Source organism: Macaca nemestrina, chromosome 1 (genome assembly GCF_043159975.1).
Source record: "Macaca nemestrina isolate mMacNem1 chromosome 1, mMacNem.hap1, whole genome shotgun sequence".
Taxonomy (NCBI): domain Eukaryota; kingdom Metazoa; phylum Chordata; class Mammalia; order Primates; family Cercopithecidae; genus Macaca; species Macaca nemestrina.
This window is the reverse complement of record NC_092125.1, coordinates 39,939,770-39,965,165: the sequence shown is the minus strand read 5'-3', so window position 1 is coordinate 39,965,165 and position 25,396 is coordinate 39,939,770. Positions and strand designations below refer to the sequence as shown.

The 25,396-nt window shown below is 41.3% G+C and overlaps 1 long non-coding RNA gene across 1 annotated transcript in view; it reads left to right on the top strand.

Moving 5' to 3' along the window:
• The window catches only part of LOC105484539 (uncharacterized), a 234,987-nt gene that overhangs the window by 111,682 nt on the left and 97,909 nt on the right, over window positions 1–25,396 (top strand). The window lies entirely within an intron of this gene.

Here is a 25,396-nt window from a genome sequence, read left to right as displayed (position 1 = left end):
AGCTTGGCTTGGCATCCAGTCTTGCTCATGGAGACCGCTATCTTCTAAGTCAATAAACCTTTTGTGCACCACCCCACAAGCCCCCGCCATCTCATACTTGTCTTGCCTCTCCGGACTTTAGCCTAGGTGACTTACAGAAATGCCGGACTTGCAGCCCAAGCCCTGTCATGCACAGCACTTTTCTGGGGCTGCTTCAAGTCTTGGTGTATACTAGATAAGGCTTGCTGGAGTATGATATCACCTGCTGTAATGGAAAGGAACAATCAGTGGTGAAAAAAAAAATAAGGCTTGAAAAATAAACAAGGGTCCATGCCTGGTTATTCCAAGGTCAAGCCGGGTTTGCAAAGCAGATGCCCAACCTGATGGAGCACAAGCATGGGCTTTGGAACCAGATAGATCTGGATAAGATATGGCTAGCCCCCATTTCTGGCTTCAACTTAGAGTGTCAGTCAGTAAAATGAGGATGACTGGAACCTTGTAGGGTGGTTGTAAACATGGAAAACATGCACGATGCTTTAAGCACTTTGGAGAGACAGAGAGGAGGCAAGTCCTGTTACCATTAGTGTTAAGGAAATAGCATGAAAAAGCCTTTTCCCTGCTTTGAGTGCTCAAGCAAGGATCACCATTTTTCACACTGTTTTGCTTCTCCAGAAACTGGGATGTGGCTATTTGATGAGTAACACCAACAATACCCACTGAACACTAATGTTCAGAAGGTAGCCAGTCTCTGGAATTGAAAACCAGCTCCTGGAGGCTGCTGGAACACACCACTCAGAGCCTTAATGAAGGGGTCTTACAGCTTTTTAAAATTTTTATTTATTTATTGTTTTTTATTATTATTATTATTTAGAGATGGAGTCTTGCTCTGTCTCTCAGGCTGGAGTGCAGTGGCACCATCTCGGCTCACTGCAAGTTCTGCCTCCTGGGTTCACGCTGTTCTCCTGCCTCAGCCTCCCGAGTAGCTGGGACTACAGGTGCCCACCACCACGCCTGGCTAATTTTTTGTATTTTTAGTGGAGATGGGGTTTCATGGTGTTAGCCAGGATGGTCTCGATCTCCTGACCTTGTGATCCGCCTGCCTCAGACTCCCAAAGTGCTGGGATTACAGGCATGAGCCACCGCGCCCGGCCAGGGGTCTTACAGCTTTTTACATACGGAATTTTCAAAACTCACCTTTTTTCACTTCAAAATGGAGGTGTGATAACTGCCTGAATGTGATTATTATATAAGAAAATGAAGGAATATAGGCTAAAACCAGTAAAGAGGAAGGACAGGTCAGACATAGTAAAAATATGTCGTCTGCGAAGCAGGGCGGGTCGAGAAATGTGGGAGGGACGTCCGGGATGGTAAATGGTCCCCTCATCATGCAGGCAGCCCTATGTCCTGGTTAATGTCTTTGTCCTGGAATTGTTTTCAAGAGCACTGCCTTTAATTCTTAGAGCCGTCCCAGTGTGGATGATAAAGTCTTGGGTCACCTAGACATACAGAATATAGAGCAATATAGGATATCACTCGCACATTTATGTGGGAGGGGCAAGCTATATATGCTCTTTGGGCTACAAAGCCCCAAGTTACCCCAGGCAGATGGACACTCAGGTAAGGAACTTCCATAGCTGTGCTGTCTGAGCCAGGGCACTCTTCCTCATATTTCTACTAAACCCCTCTGATTGTCACATAGGCTCATTTGCTGACTGGTGAAATGGAAGTGGATACAGAGGAGAAAACAGAAGGGTGTGGGGGCAAGGGAGGAGGGATGGGATAAGCCTGAGGAGTCATAGGATCATCAGTCAACTATTCCATGCTATGGTATCAAATGGGGAAATGGACTCAATGACTGTGCTTGTCTGCTGTGGTTCAGTTTGTCTTTTTGGAAGGCAAAGGGATTGCTTAGAGCATGGCGCCATTAGTCAGTGGCCTGGCTTGGCCTAAGTCAGTGTCTCCTTACTTTACCCTTTGTGTTCTGAGATTCCTAGGAAGGATCCTAAAGAGCTCACCAGTTTCTGACCATTCTGAGGCTTGAACGTGGGTTTTTGGTATTTGTCCCAGTCCCATCAGAAGTGAATATGTGTATACATGTGTCCAGTGGGCCTCGTGGATGTGCCTTGCTGATCCAGGATGAGCACAAAGGCCTCCCAGTCTCCATGCCCCACCCTGCTAGGCCCCTGTGTTCTATTTTAACAGCTCCAGGGTAGCCTGATCTGAGGTCCTTCCATCCCGTCCCCTCCTTGTTTACTGGAACATTGGGTCACCGCAGTGCAGCTGGAATGCAATCTCTGGGCAATTCAGTAAGGCCGAGGCGGGCCCTGCAAGGCGTCATGTCATTGCGTTGTTTTTCCTCCCCTCCCACTGAGTTTTCTTGGAAGTTCTGAGCCAGGCTCAGTGTGTATCTCCAAAGATGCATTCCAAATTCCCAGCTGCTTGCAACTCAGCAAGTCTCACTGCCTCTCCTTTTAAAACCCAGGCACCCTGAAAGGTTAGAGATTTTAAAAAGCCCACACATAAGCAGAGGGGGAGTGAAGCACTATATGGGGCCCGGAATGGGGATGTCAAGCCTCTTGTGGTTTGTAACTGCCCACTGTCACATAGCATTCAACCATGATTTCCTCTCTTAAAAGCAAAGAGGAAAACAATCTCTGTGTAAGATGTTTTTGTGGCTTCATTGAAAAGAAAGAGGGGCAAGCTTGTCCCCAGTCTGTGCATCAGGCCCAGCTGAAGGGCCTGGAGGTGGCTGTGCTGCCCTTTTCCTCCCTGAGCACAGATCTTGCCTCATTCTCCACCATCCTGAACTCTGGTGATCTATCTCTGTCCATTTCCCTATTTCCTACCAGCTTCCCTGCCCCTATACTTTTTTCCCTTTCGTCTTTGTCTCTCCATTATGATTGCTTCCTTCCTTCCTGGACTAGAGGAAATAATGTAGGGCAGGGGAGAAATAGCCAAACACATCAACTATTTCACATTTATTTTTATCAAGAGTGAAAAAGGCACTGTGCTTTTCTTAGATTTGTTCTTGCTGTTGAGTGATATATTGATAACTTAGGGATGAACCTTGGGATCTCAATGGGTGATCATCCCCTGACCTACAGCATCAACAGCCTCGGAACTTGCTAGAAATGCACATTCCCCAGCCCCACCTCAGACCTCTTAGGGGTAAGGCACAGAATCGGAGTTTTAACAAGTCCTTCAGGTGATTCTGCTGTGCATAAAAGTTTGAAAACTCCTGGTGTAGATGATTCTCCAAGGGGCTGGGCGTGAAAGGAGGTGTTGAGGTTTCTTTCTGCCCTCTGGATGTGAGGAGGATGGGGTCTGTCGTATACTGGTTTGGCCTGGCTCACACACCTTGCCTTTCAAACTGGGGCAGGGGTGAGAGTGACAGTAAGGAGAGCAAGGACTGGGAGGGAGTTAATTATAGCTCTGCTGGTGTTCCTTGTGAGCTGGATTCATGAGCCACCCTCTGGTCAGGGATCTGCAGCTTTCTGATCTTCATATTGTGCTCAGTCTCCCTCGGAAAGCATGCGAACACCTGACACATGTTATGTAATGATGTGGATTCCATCACTCTGCTTCTCATCTGACCTTCGGCAACTAAGCTGACCACTGGTTGTAGATGGAAGTTGTGAAATCTATTGTTTATTTCTTTTCTTTTCTTGAACTAAAGCAAATAACTAAAAATAGGCTCTTTACCTTGTCAATTCTGTTCCTATCTTCAGAAAGACTTTCAAAAAGAGCTCCAAAGATTATGAAGAGTGTTGGGATTATGAATTTAGACTTGTGATGTTTGGTTTGGTAGCTACTGGCCACATATGGCTATTAAGCAATTGAAATGTGGACAGTTGGATCTAAGTCAGGCTGTAAGCGTACAACACCCACCAGTTAGCAAAGGCTTAGTCCAAAAGAAAGTGTAAGTTATTTCATGGATAATTTTTATGTTGATTTCATGTTGAAATGATAATACTTTAGATATATTGGGTTAAATACAATATTTAAATTAATTTCACTCATTTCTTTTTATAGTTAAAAATGTGGCTACTAGAAAATTTAAAATTATAAATGTGGCCTATATTCATGGCTCACATTATATTTCCATTAGATGGTGCTGGTCTGGTATTCTGGGGTTCTGGGGGAGACTGTGCCAGAAACAAATACAGGTAGTGAGTGTAAATTATAGCATGAGTGTTCAGGTGAGGCAATGTAGCATAAGGTGTGGTAGCTAATCTCTTGGCCTTTAGAGAAAAATATACTAGGGTTGAATCTAGATTCTGCCACTTACTTGGACAGTAACTTAACTTCTATGAACTTCAGTTTTCTCATCTGTAAAATGGGGTCGTCTGAGTTCCTAAATCAGAGGGCTTTTGTGAGCATTAGTTAAGAAAATGTAAAATATTCCTGACTGTTACTATGTTCTCAATAATACCAACTCCCCTTAAGTAAGAAGAAATTCTGTTACAAAGATGGTATTTGGCATTGATTGTGGACTCTTTATTTCTGAGGGCCTTTAACATGTACCCGATTCTCCTCTATCTGGAATGGTTTGTGTGTCATCCTGCCCCAAAGTATTGAATACTTATAATACCTTCTCAATGCTTCTTCAGCTGGAAATCCACAGCTGACTATGCCCCACTCTCAACATCCCCTACCATGATACTACAGGTCCTTGTGGTGAAGAACTGGATTACATGGTGGACTGTTTCTGAACAGAGACCAATCTGGTATATTATGCTTACAAAACTTGACAGTATATATGGCATAGACAGTGAATGGGCTCTGCCAGTGACAAAAGCCGTGTACTTTCTGAATGAGGAAAGCAGAGTCTATTCATTTGCAAATACTTCAGTTGAGCAAAGTCAGGACTGAGTGGAAAACTGGGAGGAAACTGTGGTCCTGGCTTTGTGATTATTGACTAGCCACTACAGAAGAGTTTTAGCCCTTCTGTCCATATGATAGCACAAAATATCTAAGTTAGAGTCTTCCAAAGAGAAAACTGTTCTCTAATGAAGTTTGTATGTAGACTGGAATGAAAGAAAAGGATGATAAGTGAGATGAAGAGTGGGGAAAATATCAAACAAAAAGGTGATATGCCAGATTCCATTTTGAAAGACACTGAATGTTGCATCATAGTAGCATATCTCCAGATGCAAAGTCTCTGAGTTTGCAGAATGCTTACACTATGATAAAGCCTGTAACAATTTGTTAGCCACTAACAAAAATGGTCCTGAGTTTTCTTCCATGAATACTGTTCAAAACAATTACACGAATGAAGAAGCAAAGATCATGCAAGGTGTTTCCATCCAAAAGTAGGCATCTCATGTCATCTGCTCTGGCCAGTATTTAACCTTGAGAAAAGAAGAAGTGTAGAGATGATGTTCTTGCATGAGGAATGGATTAAAGAGTCTCTGGTCTCTCTCTGAATGGTACTATTAAATTTATCCTCATCACCATCATCATTGTCATTGTCATCATCATTGTCATTGTCATCATCATTGTCATTGTCATCATCATCATCAAAACAGGTACCTTTGTTTAGTGCTTCTTACATGCCAGAAATTTTGCTAAGTGCTTTTTATGGTTGATCTCGATTAATTTTCTTGAAAGCTCTTAACTACTATTAGTAGGCTATTTTTGCAGATGAGGAAGCTAAGGCATAGAGACATTTAGTAACTTGCTCAAAGTTAACGCCCCTGCCATTAGGCTTGCTGGAATTTTCATGCTCATTAAACAGAATTGCAAGCTGAGAGGGGTTGTGTATTATTACAGATCACAAAGGGAATCCCCAGATTAGAAGTCCTTAACCTTATATCAACTGTAAGGTACCTTTTTATAAGAAATATTTCATAATACTACATTTATCATTCAGAAATAAAATTAATATTATATAATCCATCTAAATGCACAATATTTGAAAATCAATATTTTGTCATAAAGAGACGTGAAATAGATATGTTTTACAATGAAGTAAATACATTTTAATAAGTAAACATTTGGGCACAATGAGATCATCAGATACTGGCACTTGTACACAGAATCACCATGTAAACTGCATCTACAAATGCTGACTACTCAAAATACCAAAAGTGATATTGACATAGTGATATGACTCTCTAAAAAGGTAAGCAACTCTTAGTAAAGTTTTAAATAGAATAAAGTACAATTCTACCTTAATTTATACGTTGATTACATTCTGGGAAAATTCAATGTACATTAATAAAAACCGTGCAAAAAATTCTTTGTGGTCATATGTAAGGTAGAGTTAAGTTCCAGATCATATAAGTTTTTCAAGTTTATTAATTAGCCAGTAGGACATTCAAAAGGTGGAACCATTTTTCATTGTGAGGGAACTGTTTGAGGCACTGTAACAACATTGAACACATATCCCTGCCAAGAAAATGCCAGTAACACTTTTACCTCAATGATGGGGATACCAGGGATACTTTGCAAATTTCCAAAACACCTTTGGACAAAGGTTCTCTGCCAGTCTTGGCTGCACATTAAAATGAGCTGAACTTTAATTCAAATATCAATTGGTGCTTGGGCACCATCTGCAGATACTCTGATGTAATTGATCAGGCAGGACTGCTGCGTTGCCATGAGGGTTTTTTAAGCTTTTCTGTTGAGTTTATTTAGTAGCCAAGGTTAAGAACCATGCCTTAGGGATGGTTCTGTCCCTTTGAGTACAACTGCCCCTAGTTGAATCAGATTACAAGATCATTGACCTGGTAGATTTTTGTCTTATTTGCATCACAGAGTTATTTTCTATCCAGATAGAGTCCAAGTCCCTCTTAATCTAAGGAAAAACATTTCTAATGTTTATAAGATAGGGAAGGGGGTATGTGACTCTAGGATCTGAGAAGTCAAGAACCTACTTTCAAGAAATCTCACAAGTCGGGCGGGGGGACGCCCAAGATGGCTGAATAGGAACAGCTCCAGCCTCCAGCTCCCAGCATGAGTGACACAGAAGACGGGTGATTTCTGCATTTTCAACTGAGGTACCAGGTTCATCTCACAGGGGTGTGTAAGACAGTCAGTGCTGGTCAGTGGGTGCAGCCCAACCAGGGAGAGCTGAAGCAGGGCGAGGCATCACCTCACCTGGGAAGCACAAGGGGGAAGGGACTTCCTTTTCCTAGCCAAGGGAAACTGAGACACACCACACCTGGAAAATCGGGTAACTCCCTCCCTAATACTGCACTTTACCAAGGGTCTTGGCAAACAGCACACCAGGAGATTATATCCCATGCCTGGCCCAGAGGGCCCCACACACACGGAGCCTCCCTCATTGCTAGCATAGCAGTCTGAGATCTAACTGCAAGGCAGCAGCAAGGCTGGGGGAGGGGTGCCCACCATTGCTGAGGCTTAAGTAGGTAAACAAAGCTGCCAGGAAGCTCGAACTGGGTGGATCCCACTGCAGCTCAAGGAGGACTGCCTGCCTCTGTAGACTCCACCTCTGGGGACAGGGCACGGCAAAAGAAAAAGCAGCAGAAACCACTGCAGATGTAAATGTCCCTGTCTGACAGCTTTGAAGAGAGCAGTGGTTCTTCCAGCACAGAGGTTGAGATCTGAGAACAGACAGACTGCCTGCTCAAGTGGGTCCCTGACCCCTGAATAGCCTAACTGGGAGACATCCCCCACTAGGTGCAGACCGACACCTCACACCTAACACGGCTGGGTACACCTCTGAGACGAAGCTTCCAGAGCAATAATCAGACAGCAACACTTGCTGTTCAGCAATATTCTATCTTCTGCAGCCTCTGCTGCTGATACCCAGGCAAACAGGGTCTGGAGTGGACCTCAAGCAAACTCCAACAGACCTGCAGCTGAGGGTCCTAACTGTCAGAAGGAAAACTAACAAACAGAAAGGACACCCACACCAAAACCCCATCAATATGTCACCATCATCAAAGACCAAAGGCAGATGAAACCACAAAGATAGGGAAAAAGCAGGGCAGAAAAGCTGGAAATTCAAAAAATCAGAGCGCATCTCCACATCCAAAGGAACGCAGCTCATCGCCAGCAACGGAACAAAGCTGGATGGAGAATGACTTTGACGTGCTGAGAAAAGAAGGCTTCAGTCGATTAAACTTCTCAGAGCTAAAGGAGGAACTACATAGCCAGCGCAAAGAAACTAAAAACCTTGAAGAAAGAATGGAAGAACGGATAACTAGAATAACCAATACAGAGAAGTCCATAAACGAACTGATACAGATGAAAACCATGACACAAGAACTATGTGACAAATGCACAAGCTTCAGTAACCAACTCAATCAACTAGAAGAAAGAGTATCAGCGATTGAAGATCAAATGAATGAAATGAAGCAAGAAGAGAAGTTTAGAGAAAAAAGAGTAAAAAGAAATGAACAAAGCTTCCAAGAAATATGGGATTATGTGAAAAGACCAAATCTACGTCTGATTGGTGTGCCTGAAAGTGACGGGGACAATGGAACCAAGTTGGAAAACACTCTGCAGGATATTATCTGGGAGAACTTCCCCAACCTAGCAAGGCAGGCCAACATCCAAATTCAGGAAATACAGATAATGCCACAAAGATACTCCTCAAGAAGAGCAACTCCAAGACACGTAATTGTCAAATTCACCAAAGTTGAAATGAAGGAATAAATGTTAAGGGCAGCCAGAGAGAAAGATAGGGTTACCCACAAAGGGAAGCCCATCAGACTAACAGCAGATCTCTTGGCAGAAACTCTCCAAGCCAGAAGAGAGTAGGGGCCAACATTCAACATTCTTAAAGAAAAGAATTTTCAACCCAGAATTTCATATCCAGCCAAACTAAATTTCATAAGTGAAGGAGAAATACAATTCTTTACAGACAAGCAAATGCTTAGAGATTTTGTCACCACTGGGCCTACCCTACAAGAGATCCTGAAGGAATCACTAAACATGGAAAGGAACAACTGGTACCAGTCATTGCAAAAACATGCCAAAATGTAAAGTCCATTGATGCTAGAAAGAAACTGCATCAACTAATGAGCAAAATAACCAGCTAATATCATAATGACAAGATCAAGTTCACACATAACAATATTAACCTTAAATGTAAATGGACTAAATGGTCCAATTAAAAGACACAGACTGGCAAATTGGATAGAGTCAAGACCCATCAGTTTGCTATATTCAGGAGACCCATCTCACATGCAGAGACACACATAGGCTCAAAATAAAGGGATGGAGGAAGATCTACCAAGCTAATGGAAAACAAAAAAAGGCAGGGGTTGCAATCCTAGTCTGGGATAAAACAGACTTTAAACCAACAAAGATAAAAAGAGACAAAGAAGGCCATTACATAACAGTAAAGGCATCAATTCATCAGGAAGAGCTAACTATCCTAAATATATATGCACCCAATACAGGAGCACCCAGATTCATAAAGCAAGTCCTTAGAGACTTACAAAGAGACTTAGACTCCCATACAATAATAATGGGAGACTTTAACACCAGACTGTCAACATTAGACAGATCGAGACTGAAAGTTAACAAGGATATCCAGGAATTGAAGTCAACTCTGCACCAAGAGGACCTAATAGACATCTACAGAACTCTCCACCCCAAATCAACAGAATATACATTCTCAGCACCATGTTGCACTTATTCCAAAATTGACCACATAGTTGGAAGTAAAGCACTTCTCAGCAAATGTAAAAGAACAGAAATTATAACAAACTGTCTCTCAGACCACAGTGCAATCAAACTAGAACTCAGGACTAAGAAACTCACTCAAAAACACTCAGCTACATGGAAACTGAACAACCTGCTCCTGAATGACTACTGGGTACATAACGAAATGAAGGCAGAAATAAAGATGTTCTATGAAACCAATGAGAACAAAGATACAACATACCAGAATCTCTGGGACACATTTAAAACAGTGTGTAGAGGGAAATTTATAGCACTAAATGCCCACAAGATAAAGCAGGAAAGATCTAAAATTGACACCCTAACATCACAATTAAAAGAACTAGAGAAGCAAGAGCAAACACATTCAAAAGCTAGCAGAAGGCAAGAAATAACTGAGATTAGAGCAGAACTGAAGGAGATAGAGTCACAAATATCCCTCCAAAAAATCAATGAATCCAGGAGCTGGTTTTTTGAAAAGATGAACAAAATTGATAGACCACTAGCAGACTAATAAAGAAGAAAAGAGAGAAGAATCAAATAGATGCAATAAAAAATGATAAAGGGGATATCACCACCGACCCCACAGAAATACAAACTACCATGAGAGAATCTATAAACACCTCTACACAAATAAACTAGAAAGCCGAGAAGAAATGGATAAATTCCTGGACACATACACTCTCCCAAGACTAAACCAGAAGGAAGTTGAATCCCTGAATAGACCAAGAGCAGGCTCTGAAATTGAGGCAATAATTAATAGCCTACCCACCAAAAAAAGTCCAGGACCGGATGGATTCACAGCCGAATTCCACCAGAGGTACAAGGAGGAGCTGGTACCATTCCTTCTGAAAGTATTCCAATCAATAGAAAAAGAAGGAATCCTCCCTAACTCATTTTATGAGGCCCACATCATCCTGATACCAAAACCTGGCAGAGACACAACAAAAAAAAGAGAATTTTAGACCAATATCCCTGATGAACATTGATGTGAAAATCCTAAATAAAGTACTGGCAAACTGAATCCAGCAGCACATCAAAAAGCTTATCCACCATGATCAAGTGGGCTTCATCCCTGGGATGCAAGGTTGGTTCAACATATGCAAATCAATAAATATAATCCAGCATATAAACAGAACCAAAGACAAAAATCACATGATTATCTCAATAGATGCAGAAAAGGCCTTTGACAAAATTCAACAGCCCTTCATGCTAAAAACTCTCAATAAATTTGGTATTGATGGAACGTATCTCAAAATAATAAAAGCTGTTTATGACAAACCCACAGTCAATATCATCCTGAATGGGCAAAAACTGGAAGCATTCCCTTTGAAAACTGGCATAAGACAGGGATGCCCTCTCTCACCACTCCTATTCAACATAGTGTTGGAAGTTCTGACCAGGGCAATCAGGCAAGAGAAAGAAACAAAGGGTATTCAATTAGGAAAAGAAGAAGTCAAATTGTCTCTGTTTGCAGATGACATGATTGTGTATTTAGAAAACCTCATGGTCTCAGCCCAAAATCTCCTTAAGCTGATAAGCAACTTCAGCAAAGTCTCAGGATACAAAATTAATATGCAAAAATCACAAGCATTCTTATACCAATAACAGACAAACAGAGAGCCAAATCATGAATGAACTCCCATTCATAATTGCTTCAAAGAGAATAAAATACCTAGGAATCCAACTTACAAGGGATGTGGAGGACCTCTTCAAGGAGAACTACAAACCACTGCTCAGTGAAATAAAAGAGGACACAAACAAATGGAAGAACATACCATGCTCATGGATAGGAAGAATCAACATTGTGAAAATGGCCATATTGCCCAAGGTAATTTATAGATTCAATGCCATCCCCATTAAGCTACCAATGACTTTCTTCACAGAATTGGGAAAAAGTGCTTTAAAGTTCATGTGGAACCAAAAAAGAGCCTGCATTGCCAAGACAATCCTAAGCCAAAAGAACAAAGCTGGAGGCATCACGCCACCTGACTTCAAACTATACTACAAGTCTACAGTAACCGAAACAGCATGGTACTCGTACCAAAACAGAGATATAGACCAATGGAACAGAACAGAACCCTCAGAAATAATACCACACATCTACAGTCATATGATCTTTGACACACCTGACAAAAATAAGAAATGGGGAAAGGATTCCCTATTTAATAAATGGTACTGGGAAAATTGGCTAGCCATAAGTAGAAAGCTGAAACTGGATCTTTTCCTTACTCCTTATATGAAAATTAATTCAAGATGGATTAGAGACTTAAATGTTAGACCTAAAATCATAAAAACCCTAGAAGAAAACCTAGGTAATACCATTCAGGACATAGGCATGGGCAAGGACTTCATGTCTAAAACACCAGAAACAACGGCAACAAAAGCCAAAATTGACAAATGGGATCTAATTAAACTAAAGAGCTTCTGCACAGCAAAAGAAACTACCATCAGAGTGAAAAGGCAACCTACAGAATGGGAGAAAATTTTTGCAATCTACTCATCTGACAAAGGGCTAATATCCAGAACCTACAAAGAACTCAATCAAATTTACAAGAAAAAAACAACTCCATCGAAAAGTGGGCAAAGGATATGAACAGACACTTCTCAAAAGAAGACATTCATACAGCCAACAGACACATGAAAAAATGCTCATCATCACTTGCCATCAGAGAAATGCAAATCAAAACCACAATGAGATACCATCTCACACCAGTTAGAATGGAGATGATTAAAAAGTCAGGAAGCAACAGGTGCTGGAGAGGATGTGGAGAAACAGGAACAGTTTTACACTGTTGGTGGGACTGCAAACTAGTTCAACCATTATGGAAAACAGTATGGGGATTCCTCAAGGATCTAGAACTTGAAATAGCATTTGACCCAGCCATTCCATTACTGGGGATATACCCAAAGGATTATAAATCATGCTGCTATAAAGACACATGCACACATATGTTTATTGCGGCACTATTCACAATAGCAAAGACTTGGAATCAACCCAAATGTCCATCAGTGACAGACTGGATTAAGAAAATGTGGCACATACACACCATGGAATACTATGCAGCCATAAAAAAGGATGAGTTCATGTCCTTTGTAGGGACATGGATGCAGATGGAAACCATCATTCTCAGCAAACTACTGCAAGAACAGAAAACCAAACACCGCATGTTCCCACTCACAGGTGGGAATTGAGCAATGAGATCACTTGGACACAGGAAGGGGAACATCACACACTAGGGCCTATTGTGGGGAGGGGCGAGCAGGGAGGGATAGCATTAGGAGATATACTTAATGTAAACGACGAGTTAATGCATGCAGCACACCAACATGGCACATGTATACATATGTAACAAACCTGCATGTTGTGCACATGTACCCTAGAAATTAAAGTATAATAATAATAATTTAAAAAAAAAGAAATCCCGCAAGTCAAGTAAAGGATTAATAGGTTACTTGCAAATGTAGAACAAACAGGAAAAGAGTTAAACTAAATAAAAAACAAAGAAACTGATTATTTGAGAAATAAACTTGTACTATAGTATGGCTAAGCCCCTTCTAAAACCCCTAGTCATCCCTCCTTAGGCTAGACTTGGGCCTTGGTCTTTGTAGGAAAGATAAACTTACAATCAGTCTTCCTGGTCTGGAGGGGATGTCCATTGAAGCCTTAAATCAGAATGGCAGGTACATTTTATCTCCACCAACAACTTAATATGGATCAGATGTGGCTGCCTGGAGAGGGATTTGGAGCTCAGTCCAGGCTAATTGAAGAATACTAGGGTGGGTTGTTTAGTGATACCTGTCATGGGCACAGAATAGGGAAAGGAGGGGAAGTACCCTCATTTTTCCCTTAGACCCTAAGATTACTATGGGAAGGATGCACATTTCTCAAGAAGAACAAGTAAGCTGCCTAGTCCTGGTCAACTTTTGGAACCTGATTGGAGTTTATCATCACCATCATCATAATCCAATAGTTTCCATTTACTGAGGTCCAGTTATGTGCCTGGCACTTTACACTTTATTTATTACCTCATTGGTTCTTACAACAACTCTATAAAGTAGACATTTTAATCAGAGTCTGGGGTCCCACAGGTGCTAGAAAAACTAATTTTCAGATCTGGTCCTACCTGACTCTAAAGTCCTATACTAAAATAATATAGAGCAAAACATGGTCTCAGAACATCTTCCAAAGTGCTAATATTCTTTATCCTGCATCTGCACTGCTAAGATTTTTGTTCAAATGGTATGAGAGTTAACAAACACTAACTGTCAGGCTTATTGTACACATTCTTTTTTTTTTTTTCAGACAGAGTCTCTCTCTGTCATCCAGGCTAAAGTACAGTGGCGTGATCTCGGCTCACTGTAACCTCTGCCTCCCAGGTTCATGTGATTCTCGTGCCTCAGCCTTCCGAGTAGCTGGGATTACAGGTGCCTGCCACCATACCCAGCTAAGTTTTGTATTTTTAGTAGAAATGGGTTTTTGCCGTGTTGGCCAGGCTGGTCTCCAACTCCTGACCTTGAGTGATCCACCTGCCTCAGCATCCTAAAGTGCTGGGATTACAGGCATGAGCCACTGCCCCTGGCCTGTTATTGTACACATTCTTTTTCTCAGCATTTTCCATCCTTTCCTAGTATTTGATCCTGTCCGGGAGTTTAAATAAAAAATTACTTTTAAATAATAGGGATATTTTTCTTATTGCTAATCTTTCTAAAATGTGTTTTCCTTCTCCAGTGCAGTATAATAGAGGGAATGCAATTCATTGCCATAATACAACAGCTAGGGGGTACTGGCACATAATATATAATAAATACTTGAATGAATTAATTAATGTAATTAACATTTTTAAGAGAGAAGTTTTTAATTTTTATGAAGTCCAGTTGATCCATTTTTTCTTTTATGGTCTCTCCTTTTTGTGCTGAATCTAAGAAATCTTGGCCTAATCCAATGTCACGAAGATTTTATTCTATGCTTTCTTCTAGAAGTTGTATTGTATTAGCTCACATTTAGCTCTCTGATTCATTTAATAGGCATTACTTTTTTTATTAAGATTTTTGTAGACATCAGGGTTTGCTCTATAAGCACACCTTAATCTGCTTTGCAGACACACATGCAGCAGTTTAAGAGTATACATGTGATTTTCCTCTCTTGAAACATGGTCTAAAAGTTGTTTTTCCAGACAAAAATCTCTGACAGCATTCTCACCTTTATCATTTGACTCTTTCTCCTCCCTTCCAAAAATCTCAAGAAACAGAACACTCTAGTCTAGCTAGTGGTGCTATCTGATATTTTTCTGTTTCAGACAAACCCTGTCTAAAAAAATAAAAGAGGTATTGCTCAATATTTTCTGCCCTCCATCCACTTAATCACCTAACAGCCCTGAGCACCACTCTCCAAAGTAATCTCCACATTGTCAACAAAATAATCTTCAACCCAGGGCTCAAGAAACAGACCACTGATAGGAACGTGAGGCCTGTGCCGGGGAGCTGCATTTACAAAGGCCAAAGGCCTTCCATTCTGGTTAACCTCTAGCTACTCCTACCTCATGCTGTGAACACCCCCTGAACAAGACCTCACTACTTAGAGACTTTTTTTTTATTAGGAGTTGAGGGTAGAGTACGTGATTCAAAGAATCTTGTCCTGTGAATTTGTACAGCCCCTCAGAAGACTTGATTTCATAGCTGGAATGGCAACCAAGGTTTCTGTCCACTTACAATTCCAGTTACATTTTGTTTGTTTTTGAAACAAGGTCTCACAGTCACCCAGGCTGGAATGCAGTGGTGCCATCATGGCTCACTGCAGCCTCTACCTTCTGGGCTCAAGTGATTCTCCCACTTCAGCCTCTCTAGTAGCTGGGACTACAGGGGTGCACCACCACACCCAACTAATTCTTGCATTTTTTGTAGAGACAGGGTTTCCGTATGTTGCCCAGGCTGGTCTTGAACTCAAGCAATCTGCCCATGTTCGCCTCCCAGAGTGCTGGGATTACACGTGTGAGCCACTGTGCCTGGCCACTTACTTGCAAATTTGTACAATTTTACCCTTCTGACATTCTGGGAAGAACTGAGCAAAAGAAAATGGACTTTGTTAGATCTTCATTGGGTATATGAAAGAATGTTTTGCCTCTCACAGGTGGGCTTGTGTCCTTTACTGTTTCTTTCACACACCCTTGCTCACAATCACTCTCCTGGAAGAAGGACCTTCCCTTGCCTCTTCAAATCTTACCTACCCATTGGCCAGGACCCAACCCAGGTCTTTTTCTATGAATCTGACTGCTCAGGTATTCTCAATGATCTCCCATGTCCCTATCCTAAAAAAGAGCACTAATATACTCAAAGGTCCAGTAGCTAGGAGAGATGCTTTAGTACATAGAAAAAGAAGACACAGCTCATAGCCATCAGGAGCCTAGCGAAGGGGCCAGACACCAAAAGCTTATTATAATAAAGTGTTGGGATAAGAGACATACATCAGAGTCAATGGGAACACAAAGACTTGGCACTTAATACAGAGCAGGCTAGGCCAGAGGGTAGCATAAAGTCAGGGAGTGTTTTATGATGGAGTCAATAGCTTTTGTTGCATTTTGAGATTGACTTAATGTAGAGTAGCAGTGGAGTGGTTCCAGATAAAACTGTCAAAAGCACAGACAGAGCATGGGAAATCCAGAGAATACAGGTGGTTCAGTAAACCATGGCCAGCCCACTGTCAGCTGGTTAATAATTAGGTACTTCTTTTAACCAGTTTTATTTAATTTTGTTTAGAGGAGAAGCTAGATGTTACAACGGTGGATAAAGAAGGCTCTCTGATGGCAATATGCAATTGTTCTTCTCTGTTTTCCCAAGCAATTCAATTCCTTGGTCCCTGACTCAATCAAACAAAATTCTGATACTGGGTGAACCTACTCTTCTTAGAAAGCAGTTTGATTTTTTTTTTTAACTGCTACTTAAGCATGTCACTGGGGGATATCACTTCCCACCCTTAGCAGTTTATTAGAGGATCTCACAAGAAGCCCTGTCTGACAATTCTCTTCTCTATGACTTGCTAGATTTCATGTGTTAGAAAGCCTTAGCGATTGGCTTACCTGAAGGGCCTACCCTTAAGCCAGTTTCAGGAGTGGTGGAAATATGGAACGCAAGACAGAAATGGCAAGAAATGTGGTTGAGTAGGACGTGGGTGGGAAACCAGATTATAAACGCCTTTGAATGCCAAATTAAGGAGTTTGGGCTTGCTCCTGGGGACAGGGGAGTCCAAAAGAAGATTAAGCCACTGACACACAAACTGAACCATACAGATGGAGAATTGCTTATCTCAAATTGTTTTAAGCTACAACCCAGTCTCTTCTACTGAACGATGCATATATTTTCTAAGGACAAAATTACTGCCTAATATTTTCTTGGTGTCCTCTTTTTTTCCTTTTCTTTTTAAAAATAGAGACAGGGTCCTGCTATGTTGCTCAGACTGGTCTCAAACTCCTGAACTCAAGCAACTTTCCCATCTTGGCCTCCCAAAGTGCTGGGATTGCAGGCATGAGTCATCGTTCCCAGCCACTTGGTGTCCTCTTTGATTCCAGGCCCATGTTTGAACAAATAGGAAGTTGTCAAAAATATGTTGATTGGTAGGTTTGAACAGCTACCAAGAAAGGCTGTATAGATGTTCAGAAAGAGATCTTGTGCCTTATATAGAATTAGATCATTAAACAACAGAGAGTAGAGTCTGCATTTTTACCCAGGATCTGAGGATCCTCTTGAATTCCTCCAGCCTATTCTAAATGGCTGTTTCTCTCAATTTGTCTCCCACTAGGAGGCATCATCATTTCCTCTGCCCTCAGGACAAGGAGCTTTTAAAATAAACATACACAACACATATAAAATTATATGCACATTCCCCCAATATAAACAAGCACATCAAGTTTTGACCTTGATTGACTAGAAAAATGTTTCTCGGAGTCTTGGCCAATTGGCTTCAACCTAAAGACAGAGGGTTCTGGAACATACAACTCTGACCTCCAGCTATCCCTGGAGGAGCTGCCTTTTATACTAATGAAAACTACTTTCTGAGAAGCATTTTCATGCATGGTATTAATAGATTGATTTTGTAAGCAGGAATTGGCAAACCTGATAGAACCCTATGGTAGAGAAAGAGCATTTGGACAATGTTGGATTGCCTTCCTGTTAAATTTTATGCAACCTTGGGTCCCTAGGGAGTTTCCCGAGAAAGTTGGTTCAGAGTGTGCTGGCTCTTGTGTCCCAGCCTGCTGTTTATTTCACAGTGGCTGCAGTAGAGCAGCATTTATGCTTATGTTAGCAACTTAAAGCTTCTTGGAAAACTTGGAAAGTAATGCTCCAGCAAATAGCCCAAGTATGCTCTAAGCATGTTTTTCTCAAGGCCTGGGTTTTCCATATTACCTCTGCCAGGAGTGACAGGAAAATTCAAGAAAAGCTATTTAATTTGATCATCATGGTTGATATACTTGTTGTACATTGAGAATCTCAAGCTGTCCTGGGAAAGATTTGTCAATCAGTTCAGCAGAACTTCTCAAAACTTGTTACATCAGATGAGTTCAGGTTATTCCTGTGTCACAAAAGGGTACAGCCAAGGCCAAGAACATGGTCAGTCCCACTCACGTACAATTCTGTCAAAACAAAACCTTGGGCTGGCCTCCCACTTAAGCCTTTTTAAGAATAATTTGCTTTGACAGGCGACTGGTGCCAAGGCCAAAATTAGAAGCTCCTATATGTGTGGGAGGCAGAGACCGAGAAATGTTTTAGGAGGAAATTCAGCTTTTCCTCTTTTGGCCTTTGCTAAAGTCCCTCCAAGGTTTTCAAAGGGAAAGCCAACACCATTCCTGCAGCAAACATGTGCTGAGCTTGAAATCTTGACAGGGCTGAGGACTGTCACAGTCTTGGAGTACAGCTTTGTCCATCACACCTGCTGCAAACGGGCTTGCACTCCAGCTAAGAAGCACAGGCAAGATCAATTCCTTCAGCTTTCCGTGTAGCACATTCATGAGAATAGATAATAAAAATAAAGGAAATACTACTTTTGAGAAGGAAATAAACATGAAAACAAGACAAAGACACCAACCCTGATTTCTAAGAGCTTCTATTATAGCGGAAGAGTCACATATGTATATAATAAGATAAATTACCATAACATAGATAATTGCCACCCTTATAGGTATTTTGTAAATTACTATGAGGATGCAGAAGAAAGAGTTATTGAGAGGAGCTTAACTCTTTTCCTACAAAGATTTTGTAATACAAATGATGGAGAAAGCCTGGTGGAATCACCTACCAGGAAGATAGAGGCCTTAGCTTCTGGCAGATCTTATTCATTTACTCTACAAATATTTACTGAACATCTATCATGTGTTGTTAGGCTATTGGAATCCATCAATGAATCAAAGAGAAGATCCCCATTCTGATATTCTAGGAAAAAAACTAAAGCTAAAACAAAATTGGCAATGACCAATTAAAGCATTTCTTCTTTGATAACAGGTAGAAATTAATTGGTTTTTGGTTGATGGGGATACTAAAAGCTGTAGAACATACCTGTTGATCCTGAAATCTCACTAAATGACCATGTCAAGCAGAATGCTAGAATAATGACCCACCCCAATATCTACATACTGAAGACCACCATGCCACTTCAAGCTACCAGTGAGATGTCTCTGAACATACAGTTGGGAAGAGATGCATATAATAAAATAACCACAGAAACACAAAGCCCTGAATCTTAGAACCAAAGCAACATTCAGTAGGTAAGGTGTCAGTATTGATAAGAAATACAGTGTTGCTGGCTGGCTTTCAAAAGAGAGGAAGAAGGTCACAACCCATTGAGTGTGGGCAACCTTTAGAAGCTGAAAAACACAACGAAGCAGATTCTAACCTAAAGCCTCCACAAGGAATGCCATCCTGGCAACACCTTGATTTGAGCAAGTGAGATCTATGTTGGACTTCCAAACTATAGAACTGTAAGATAATACATTTAGGTTGTTTCAAGCCACTACATTTGTTACAGCAGCAATAGGAAACTAATACACAAGTGCTCCTCCACATTTCCTAGCCTCCATACCATGTAGGTGGGGCCATGAGACTTCATGGAATGTGGGTAGACATGATGTGTAGCCCATCCAGGCCTGGCTTCTGAACCTTCTTGTGCAACCTCCTCATAATCTCTCTCTCTGCTGGTTGGAGAACCAAATGCAGGAACTCATTGGAGGATTTCAAGTAGGCTCTAGTGAATGGCAGAACCACTGGACACAAGCAGCCTGGGATCCTAAGTTACCATTTAGAGATCTTTCCATGTCAGCATGTAGAGAAAGACCCAGTTCATTTTTTAGCAACTGGAAGATGATCCATTTTATGGAAGCACCATGAAGTATTCAACAAATTCCTAGTGATAGATTGTTTGTAGCCATTTGTTACTATAAACAACAGTGTGGTTATATCTAGCTAGCTAGCTAGTTATCATCTATTTATATCTGTTATCTGTATAACGATTTCTTTGCATACTTACAAGCCCATTCTTACAAGCGGGATTTCTGGCTAAAGGGTACTTGTATTTCTAAGGCTTTGTACCAGCTGTCCCTCCAGCCTGGACTGTTCTTTTTTTAGATCTTCACAAAGCTAGCTGCTTCCTATCATTCAGGATTCAACTTAAGTAGTACTTGATACCATATCACCTGCTTTATTTTTACCATAGAACTCATCACCACCCAATCTTTTATCTTTTGATTTACTAGTTTATTTTTCCCTCTCTCCACTAGAATGTAAGCTCCTCTCGAGAGCTCCATAAATATAATTGTTGAAAACATGAGTAAATGATGAATGAATTAATGAATGAATAAATGAGTGAGTGTTACATGTAGAAATTAAAACAAGGCAGCAAAATATTAACTGAGGCTATAGATGTTTTATTCTTTATGCTTATCTAAATTTTTCAAATTTCTTGACATAAAAATATATGCTTTTGTAATCAGAAAAAGATCTGAAAAAAACCTATATTTTTAAAGCATGGCTGAACCCACACAACAGTTGGGAGAACATAGTGAAAAATATCAAGAACCAAACTTAAATATAGTTTTGGAGAGAAGGAATAATGCAGAATATTGTTTACAGGGTATGCCTGGTTTTTATTTATGTTTTTGGATGGAGATGGTCTCATTTTGGCTGTTTGGTGTTTTCTATATTTAGTGTTTGGTTATTTAGTGTTTAGTGTTTTAGAATTTATTATAGATCAAGTATATATAGTAATTAATAGCTACATAATGTTTTTGCTATTTAAATTGCAAATATGCTTAATTTAAAGAAATCTGTTTAAAAAGATAGGAAAGTTATTAGGATAAACCAACAAAGCTGAAGTAAAAATGTTTATAAAATCTATCTTTTTACATTTTTTGCCTTAATTTTCACCTTAGAATGACCTTCTGTTGGAAACTGGTTGCTCTTTATTTTGACTTAGACTCATTTCTTTCTCTTTTTTCCTTAATTTTAGAGACAGGGTCACTCTCTGTCCCCCAGGCTGGAGTGCAGTGGTGCCATCATAGCTCACTGCATCATCAACATCCTGGGCTCAAGCAATCCTTCCACCTCAGCCTCTCTAGTGGGTGGGACTACAGGAGTGCATCACCATGCCCAGCTAAGTTTTTCAATTTTGTAGAGATAGACTCTCACTTTGTTGCCCAGGTTTGTCTTGAACTCCTAGCCTCAAGCAGTTCTCCCATGTGGGCTTCCCAAAGTGTTGGGATACAAGCATGAGCCACTTCATGGGACCTGAGACTCATTTCTTGTGTCTGATGAGGCCAGTTCCTCCTCCTCTGATGTGACATGCCACAATCAAGGCACTGTAGCCCAAGAGTAAATGTTGCTTCACATTGGAACTGGACAGCTGGCTTGTGGTTTCATAGATTTCATAAGCATGTTTCAGGCACCAAGGTATCTGTTGCAACTTCAGATGCTAAAGCCAGCAAGGAAGCCAGTTCCATAATGATCAGCTGGAAAGCCAGAATTTGAACTCTGGGCCTGATAAACTCCCTGTGTCAGCTTTAGGAGATGAAATACAAATTGCTTGGGAAATCTAAGTAGCACATTTTTTCCCCCAATATACATGCCATGGCAGTACAAATTTAACTGAGATAAACTGATGGTCTGGATAGGTTAAAGGAGATAATCACATGAGGTCAATAGCCGGGCTGAAGTAACTCTTGAATTTACCTGCTGTTGCTAAGCCTTGACTGCTGTTATGATGCAAGTAAGCCTCTGGGATATTTCCAACTATTTAAGAAATCTATGGGGTGATGCTATGGACTGAACATTTATGTCCTCCCAAAATTCATATGTTGAAGCTCTAACCCCCCAGTGTGATGTATTTGGAGATAGAGCCTTTACAAAAGCAATTACGGTTAAAAGAAGTGATATGGTTTGACTCTGTGTCCCCACCTCAAATCTCACCTTGAATTGTAGTAATCCCCATTTGTCAAGGGTGGGACCAGGTGGAGATAACTTAATCATGGGGGCAGTTTCCCCCATGCTGTTCTCATGATAGTGAGTGAGTTCTCACAGGATCTGATGGTTTTATTAGCTTTGCTCAGCTCTCATTCTCTCACCTGCCACCATGTGAAGAAGATGCCTGCCTCCCCCTCACCTTCTGCCATGATTGTAAGTTTCCTGAGGCCTTTCTAGCCATATGGAACTGTGAGTCAATTAAACCTCTTTCCTTTATAAATTACCTGGTCTTGGGTATTTATTCATAGCAGCGTGAGAATGAACTAATACATCCATAAGGGTAGGGCCCTGATCTGACACAATTAGTGTCCTTAGAAGAAGAGGAAGAGAGACAGGAGGGTGCTCTTGCTTTCTCTCTGTGTGCCTCTGTCTGTCTGTCTGTCTGTCTCTTTCTCTCTGCTCACCCACACCGAGGAAAAGCCACATGAACACACATGGAGAAGGTGGTCATCCACAGACCAGGGAGAGGACGCTCACCAGAACCTGACCTGGCACCCTGATCTCAGACTTCCAGCCTCTAGAACTGTATAAAAATAAATTTGTTTCTTAAGCCACCCAGCATGTGATATATTCTTTTATGGCAGTCCAAGGACACTAAGACAGATAGGGATAGAAAGATGTCTGTAGGGAGAGAAGTCCCACAGTAAAGGTTAAAAAGAAAAGTACCCATTCTAGTAAAGCACATGTGGAGGCATCTTAGCCAGGGTCACCCTTTTTAAGCACAGGTCAGATTATATCACTCCATAGTATAGAAACCTTCCAAGATTCCTTGAACCTTACAGGACAAAGTTGAAACTTTTTGCATGGCTTAGCCCTCCCAGCTCTACTACAGCCTACATTTGAGGGCTCTGCTTCAGCCATCATCATCTTGCCCTAGTTGTGGCATGTCACCTTGGAGTAGAAGCTGGCCTCAAAGGACTCAAGAAATGACCCTGGATCAAAGTAAGAATCAACCAATCAGCGTTTCCAACAGAAGGTCCCTCTAAGGTGGCTTCAGCTTCTCTGCCTCAGAAGTTGGACACAGCCAGTGATAGCAGTCTACTCATGGGGCCTTCCCTTCTGTCTTCTCATTGGTCTCACATTGATCCTCTCACGTTGCTCACCATATCCCCCCTGACTGAAACATTTCTTCTGCTGATCTTTCAAGGCCACCCGACTTCCTCTGTGAAACATACACTGATGCCCATTTCCTCCATTGCTATTCTACTGTTTTTAAGATGCGCATCTGCTCACATCCTATTTTCTGTAGCAAACATTGTTGGTGTTCTGCCCAGATCCTCTTGGATTCTTTGTACCATTCCTGTGCACCTCTCCTCATATGAATGTGGGCTTCTGCTTCCAACTGTCTGCCCTTGCTATTCTCTTCAAAAGACTACTCTCGGGCTGCCCAGAGCAGAGAGCTGAAATATAATATGCCCGGGCATCCTTGGCCCAGGACTAGTGCAGAAGTATGAAAGTCCAGTTCCCTGCCCCAAATCAGGACAGACTCTGAGATGCAACTTCCACCCCAGAGTTCCCCTGTGGAATAAAGCTGCAGCTGCTGTCTGTGGGATTGTGCTTGGCTTCCTCCCCTTCCCTGGCCTGCTTTCCTTATTCCTTTATTGGGTTCTGCTGGGAGCCCTTCCTAATTAGTGAGTTGCACATGAATGTTGGTCTCAGGGTCTATCTCTGGGAAACTTGACCTAAGACACAATTTCTAAAATTGGAGTTCATCTTCTTATCAATAGCATATTAAATTTGGTAAATAAGATAATAGCATTCTGAATTGAGTTCTCTTTTTACTATATACCAGCTCCAAACAGCATTTTTCACATGAAGATAGTTTACTGCAAATGCATGGGTCTCTCTCATTTGGCTCTGAGATCTTAAGGCTGTGCTTAGCATTCCTTTATCCTTTTATCTTGATTTTCAAGAATTTATCTGTAAATGTGTGTTTAATGAACACATTAAGCACAGCAGAAAGAAGGAACATGACTTTTCTCCCCCATACAGAAACAGAGGCTGTACCATACAGTTTCTTTCTATCTTAAGATGTAATTATTTTAGGCCAGGCACGGTGGATCACACCTGTAATCCCAGCACTTTGAGAGTCCGAGGCAGGTGGATCATGAAGTCAGGAGTTCGAGACCAGCCTGGCCAACATGGTGAAACCCTGTCTCTACTGAAGATACAAAAAATTAGCTGGGTGAGGTGGCACGTGCCTGTAATCCCAGCTACTTGGGAGGCTAAAGTAGGAGAATCACTTGAACCTGGGAGGCGGAGGTTGCAGTGAGCCAAGATCATGCCATTGTACTCCAGCCTGGGCAATAGGACGAGACTCTGTCTCAAAAAAAAAAAAAAAAAATTGCTTTATGAACTGACCTAGCCATGTGAAGGGAGCAAAGAGCAAAAGCTATTCCAAAGTGAAACTCTGTTGTGTGTGCATGCATTTTAGAGTTGAATAGAAAAAGTACTCCATCAATAATATAAATAAATAATGTTTCAATCTGTGAGACTGTTATCACATCACTGAAAATAACTCATAGGATTTTCATCCAATTTGAAGAATAAGTTTGGAGACAGGCAGCCTTTTCCCAGAGCAAGTGAAACTAAGGGCCAGCAAGAGACCTATGTGTCCACCAGCCAGGAAGATGTGCCTTGGACAGTGGTTTAACATATGAGCCTGCATAGACGGAGAAGGGACAGATGATCTGGATTGCAGGTATTTGTGTTCAAACTGCTCTTCACTTCAGCAGTTTTTATATGGTGTCCTCTCTATAGCGTAAGAACATCAGATATCTATCCACTTAACAGTGGTTAGTTTCCTGAGAAATGCTGGAGAGATCCATCTGCTTATGGATAAAAACTAAAATAACTATCATTTATTGAGTGCTTACTATGTGCCAGGCACTGTGCTTAGCACTTCATATGCATGATTTCATTTACACTTCACAATCCCACTATGAGGCAGATACTACTATTATCCTCATCATACAAATAAGAAAACTGGAGCTTAGAGGGTTTGAGTTTCCCAAAGTTAGCAGGCAAAGGGGCAGTATTTAAAATCTAGGACTGCTTGACTCCATAGTTCCTCCCTAACCTGAAAGAACCTATCTATGCTGTTGAGTAGTTTTTATCATTTTTAAAAATGAGAGAAAGAGAGGATGGGAGGAAGGGAGAAAATCAAATTATTTGAAGGTACCTTGCATTTTTGTCTTGTTACAGACCATGTACAATCCAAGCCTGCCACATAAGTCGTTACCCTACATAAGAGTCCATGCCTGCTTGTCCAGAGTTTGGG